The sequence below is a fragment of the Anas acuta genome, chromosome 13 (assembly GCF_963932015.1).
Source record: "Anas acuta chromosome 13, bAnaAcu1.1, whole genome shotgun sequence".
Lineage (NCBI taxonomy): Eukaryota > Metazoa > Chordata > Aves > Anseriformes > Anatidae > Anas > Anas acuta.
Genome location: NC_088991.1, coordinates 1,666,642 through 1,672,641, shown reverse-complemented (window position 1 = coordinate 1,672,641; position 6,000 = coordinate 1,666,642). Strand labels below are relative to the sequence as shown.

Below are 6,000 nucleotides of genomic sequence, written 5' to 3'. Positions count from 1 at the left end.
TTAGCGTTACACAAGAGAGGGGAAGGAAAAAAAAAAAAAAAGCATCCCACCCTGCTGCGTTGTGAAATGGAGTAACCACACACGAGGGGTACATCTCCGTGAGGTGAAAACTCTGCTCACGGGCGACCCTCGGAAGTTTGCACGAGGCTGCGGGGGGGCGGAGGGACGGAGCTCCGAGGCGGCGGGAAAGGGCTGGGGCTGAGGCTGAGGCGGCCGCGGTGCCGCTGCCGCCGCCGCTCTCCTCAGCCCCGCTACCGACACGGGCTTACGGCGGGGAAGACCGAGCTGGCCCAGCGCCGTCCCCCTCCTCCGCGCCGCGCCCGGCCGCGCCAGGGCCGGAGCGGGGCTGGGAGCAGCGCGGACATGCGCGGGGCCTTGTTTACCCCGCTCGGCGCGGCCCGGCCCCGCGGCCGGCCGCCGGCAGATGTCGCCCCACGCCCAGGAGAGCGACCCGCGCCCGGTGGCCGCCAGGTGGCGCCTGCGCCCTCCACTCGCTCGCCAGCCGCCGAGCAGCGAACACCCCAAACAATCCCCAGCGCCGCCGCCAAATTAAATAACCTGCCCGCTCCCAGCGCCCTGCCCCGCGGCCCCCGCCGAGGCCCCCCTCCCCGCGGCCGAGTCTTCGGGGCCGGGCCGGGGACAGAGGAGCGCAGCTCCGGGCCCGGGCCTTCCTCGCCGCCTCCGCCGACGGCTCGGGCAAGGTAAGTTAGAAAATGGCGGCGAAGCTTCTGGAAGTTTGGAGGGGGGGATCGGGGAGCGCGGCGGCCGAGCGGGGCCGGCCGGCGGCCCGCGGGCCCCGGGGAGCTGCGGGGCCCGGCGCGGGGCGGCAGGCCGGCCGGCCGCGGGGCCTCGGCGCAGCCAAGATGGAGGACGGCGGGGCCGAGCCGCGAAAACACTCCCGGCCCCCCGCTTCCCCACCCCCGCTTTTCTCGGCGGGGAGCGGGGGGGACGCGGGCGGGCGGCGGCGGCGGCGCTGTTTGGGAGCCCCGGAGGGTCCCGAAAGCAGGCACACTCCCCCCCCCCCCCCGCTGTCCCCTTTCCTCCCGCCGCGAGCAGGCCCGGCGCTCGGCGAGCTAAAATGGAGAACCTCCTCCTCCGCCTCCTCCTCCCCCTTCTCCCGAGCCGAGCAGGGGCTGCCGGCAAGATGGAGGACCGGGGCATTGTGTGTGTGCGTGTGGCGGCGGCGGGTCGGGGCCCGGGGGGAAAGCGGCGGGGCCGGAGGAGCCGCGGCTCGGCCAGGAGGGCGCTGGGCCGCGCGGCCCAAAATGGTGGGCCCCGGGCTGGGCGGCCGGGGGAGGCCGGGCCGGGGGGGGGGGGGCCCGTGCCCGGGTAGCGCCCGCCCTCCGTCCCGCTGCGGGCTCCGGCTTCCCGGCCCCGTGCCTCGGTTCTCCGGCCACCGAGCCGGGGCAGCTCCGCTCGCCCCTTCCCGGGCGCTCCGGCGGGGGCTGTGGCGACTGCGGCTGCCCCCGGCCGCAGCCAGGACGCGGCCCCGCTGAGCCTCTTGTCGCCGCCCCGTCCCGAAGAGTTGTGCCCCCCTCCCCCAAATTAAAAATAAAAAATAAAAATCGAGGGGGAAGCTTTTGTGGAACTCGCTTTTGCCCTCCGAGCGACTCTTTTCGGCGGCTGCCCGCTGCGGGAAGGAGTTGTGGCGGCTTCCCTTTGGGCGCGATTTATCGCTAATCCTCATTCCCACCGTTTGTCAGGACTTTGCTTAGCCCCGCACAGGGCAGCGGGCGGCTGGCGCCGGGGGCCGCGTGTGGTGGGGACCCCGCTGGGCGGCCGGGGGGGAGGGAAGGGGAGGAGGAGGAGGCAGGAGCCGCTCCGTGCCGGGGGCTTTTGGCGCCACTTTTGTTTTCGATAGCGCTGCTCGGGCCGGGCCGTGCCAGGCAGGCGGCCGGGGCTCGCCGCCCGCTCCCCACCCCGCGGGAAGGGGCCGGGGGGACGCGCTTCCCCCTCTCCCACTTCTCTCTGCACTTTTTATTATTTACGCGCGTTTGAGTGTTTTTCGTCTCCCCCATGAACGCGAGGTGCTCCCCGGGTCAGCTGGCCGCGCCTCGCTCCTCGATTCACCCTTTTATTTATCGCTTCGAGCGACCACCGCGGGCAGCGCTGGGCTTTTATGTCGGGGCATCCTGGCGGAACCCCCCCGCTCCTCCTGCGCCCCACACCCAGCATCCCCATAACTCTCCCTCGGCCCCTTCCCGGGCCGGCCGCAGCCGCGGAGGGCCGGGCCCGGCGGTGGGGCGGGCTCCGGGCCTCCCGAAGTGCGTCATGGCGGGGCCCTCGCCGCCGCCTCCGCCCGCCGCTCGTTGGCCGGCCCCGGGCGGGAGGCGGCGGCTCCGTGCCCTCAGGGACTGCGGGGCCGAGGGCTCCGGGGGGAGCTCTGCCCCGCTCTTGGCTTGTTCATACCAAAAACAGGCCCTTGGGAACAACTTTTTCCCCTTTTCGTACTCTTTCCCCCCCCCCCCCCAGTCCCTTTTCCAGTCACTTCATGGCTGTTGAGCTGCCTGGGACGCAACCAGCTGGCCTGCACGCGGATATTTTGCTCTCCACAGGTAAATAAATACCAGGAATGGTTGTGCAATTGGTGGACCTTAATCTTTGCCTTCCTGGTCTGCTCATTAGCTCCAACTCGTATTAGCCTTGCGGTGATGAGTCACAGAATCACAACGCTCACTGTGGCTGGGTACCCCTGCCCTGTTCCCCTACAGCCCCAAAAGCCCTTCCCATAAAAGCAGGGCCAGGAGGCAACCACCATGTTGGTGGCGTCAACCGCCTTCTTCTTGCCTTGGAGCTGGATGGGCTGGAATCCCCACATTGTTCTGAGGAATTAAAAAGAAAGCAAGCTTCAAAACTGAAGGGGAAAAATAGGAATTATTTCCCATTTCTAACAGTTCTTGATTTCTGACCGGGGAGGTTCTTGTGGGTGATTTTTAGCAAAACCAATCATTTTTTGCCTTATTACCTACAGGTGGTCTTTAAGCAATCTGTGAGGTAAACATGTGTCCTTTTATTATTATTATTTTTTGCTGTTGTTTGAATTAACCTAACTGTGGTGAACTTATCACTGGGTAAACAAATGTTAAGTAGCCATGGAGATGGGAGGATGGGAGACCGTAATTTTCCCATTAAATTTCCTAGCACTCAGGTATCTCTCATGTTACATACTTTGACATACTGTTACTGTTACCTCTCATGTTACATACTTTTACATACGACTTTGTGCCAAAGTTGTGTATTTAAGTGTTTGTTTTTTTTGTCCATTTACGGTTTCTGGAATGTGATGTGAAGTCAAGTCAGTAAGCAACATTAGGGCTCGTTAGTCTTGTATTTAGAAGACTAGTTAAAATTTATCTAGAGGTCTTTTCTTTTAGACATAAAGTCTTGATGTTTCTCAACTGAAAGCGGAAATTACTGCTTTGAATAAGTTGGTTCAAATTAATATTTGGATATACTAATATATAGAGAATATTTATTTGAGATCTGCATAGTGACAAAAAGTTGGTTGCTTCCTAGCTTATTAAAATACCTGGTTTAAAACAGTTACTGTGTTACATGATTAGAGAGAATTCCATTTTAAATACAGAAGTATTCACTTAGCTGGCCATTAATCTAAATTAATTCCATAAATATGGTACATTTCTGCTTTACATCTTAAAGTATTTAAATCATAAATGTATGGAATGAAATGATTTCCACTTGGAAGCAGTGTAAATAATGAGCAGTCTCCTTAGGTTTACTTTATTTCAGTCCAATCTATCGATGGCAACTAAATTCTTTTGTTTTGTTTTTAAAGTAATCTAGACAGATTCTCTTGAATATTACATGCTCCTGTAGTCTTGTAGAAAATAGCTGCAGGCTACAAACCACTTGAAAGTGAGTGCTCTTGTTGGTGGAAGCAACTACATTAGACTTAGTCAAATCATGGAATGGTGTTAGCATGTCAGAGTGTTACGAACTTTATTAGATTGCTCTTTGTCATTCACAGTTGAAATTTAGGATGATTTGTCATTTGTCATTTTCATTTGCGGTGATGTTGTCTCAGTTGTGTTGCTGCAGGCAAATATAAGAGAGATTAGGATGTTGTTTTTTTTTTTTCTTTTTTTGTCATTTTTGTGCCAGCATAAGCAGGCTGGATGTTTTACAGAAACCCTAAACACTTCAGTTGCTCGTTCTTGTCAAGTGAATCCCCCAAAATAAGCAAATATTTATGCTGGTTACTTTTGCTTCTTGGTTTTGTTCCTGGAGTGCTGTGTGTTGTCAAATGAGATGAGGTTTGTAACTTGGCGTTATCTCTAACTACGGTGTGACCATTTCTTCCCTGAGTAATTTTAAAACCTTGGAATATATTGTAGGTGTGAATTTCCAGAATGGTACCATCCGTCTATTTTCAGATGAGGAATCAAGAAAACATATTGGGAAAGGGGATGTGTTGTGGATTGTGTCTCTGTCAGCTAGATGCTGTTATTTCTAAGAGCTTCATCTGCTTCAGTAATTGTCTTGTAATGGGAAGAAGTGATTGATGGCAGCCATCAACGTAACAGCTTAATATTCTTAAATAAGCCCTGCTCATTTTCCCAGTATCACTTAATGTGTCCATGTTCTGAAAATTTAAGCTTCCTTATTTGAGGGTCATTGACAAAGGAGGAGAGAATTTATTGATAACTTAGCCCTTGGGAAACTGGTAACTGGAGCTGTGGCTTGGGAAACGGGAAGCTTCTGGAGCAAGCCCTGGAGCGCTGTGGGGCCACACTTCAGCCGCAGCACTTGCAGTGGTCTGGGAAGGGTCTGCGGGGGGGGAGGCCACTCTGGGGGGGCTTTTTGAAGGTAGGCAGACCCAAGCTTCTGCTTTGGCCAAGTACGTTTGAGAGGGAGGACCTTCAGTAAGCTTTGCAGTATTATGTCAGTGCAGCTGAAGCTCTTGTGCTAGCATTTTTTATTTTTATTTTTTTTCTCTTAAGGTTCTTTCCAGAGCAAACTGGTTGGTTGGGCTCTTCCGAAAGATTTCTGAATTTGATGGGTTATGCCGTTGCAGTGTTTCACAGTATATACTCTGTCCTTTTTTAGTATTTGTTCATCTCCAAGTTGCAACACTTTCTATTAAGAAAATCACATACCAGTGAGATATTGGGTAGAAAAACAGATAAAGTGAAACAATTCTTTCATCTTACTAACTTACTACCCTCAACTGATCAGAGCTGAGGAGAGATCTGGCACCCAGTTTTGGAAAAAGGGATGCAAAAAAAATTGTTGCTATGTTTTTCATGGGTAACCCCTTGGCTTTCACGTGGCAATTAGCTCTTTTCTAATCCTTACTTGCTACAGAGCTGCATGGAGGAGCGCGGTCTATTTTTAAACTTATTTATCCCAATCTGAGTCAGAACCAAGTGTCTATAGAACTGCATTTGTATGCAGATACTTCTTGTCTTATTATGACTTCAGAGAGAAATTAAAAGTTAGATTCCGTATAGCTGCTCTATCCTTGTATGTATTGTATTTTATTGTCTACTTGGTACGTTTTTTAGTTTTTTGACTGTGTAGTTAGCTATAAGTTTTCCTGTAGGAGATGTTCTTTCTTTTTTCTTTTTTCATTTTTTTTAAATATGATTAGAATAAGTAGATGTGAGAAAACTAGCATATATCAGAGGGTTGGTTGTGGTCTGTGAGAAATTAACCACAATACCCACCCAAAACCAAGTATGTAGAAGAGAGCATGCCGTTGTTTTGGTGGATTGGTCCTGTGTTTTCTTACAGCTTTGATTCTGATGGTTTATCCGTCCTGCACTTACACACCCTTGTACATTTCACTTTTCTATGCTTCTGTTTCACTACAGGTTAGTTACTGGGTAGGAAAAGGGAGGTGAGTATGACAGGAGAAGTTCAGTGGAAGATTTGTTCCTTACAGCAGCTTTTCATAAACGCTTCCGTGTGACTCCTGGCAATGGAAGTATTTTTGTGTTGGTTCCTGATGTTTCAGGGTTGATACGGCAAGCAAAATCT

The 6,000-nt window shown here is 53.0% G+C and overlaps 1 protein-coding gene across 5 annotated transcripts in view; it reads left to right on the top strand.

The window, feature by feature from the left end:
- The first annotated feature begins 476 nt into the window (after nt 1–476).
- The window catches only part of STAG2 (STAG2 cohesin complex component), a 76,995-nt gene continuing 71,471 nt past the window's right edge, over nt 477–6,000 (top strand). Inside the window, exon 1 of one of the 5 annotated variants that reach the window (XM_068697335.1) lies at nt 477–701. The gene's annotated coding sequence lies outside the window, so the exon portion shown is untranslated. Of the gene's footprint in view, nt 702–2,369; nt 2,556–6,000 lie in introns of those variants that run through there. The other 4 variants (XM_068697332.1, XM_068697337.1, XM_068697336.1 and 1 more) reach the window with 4 other exon arrangements.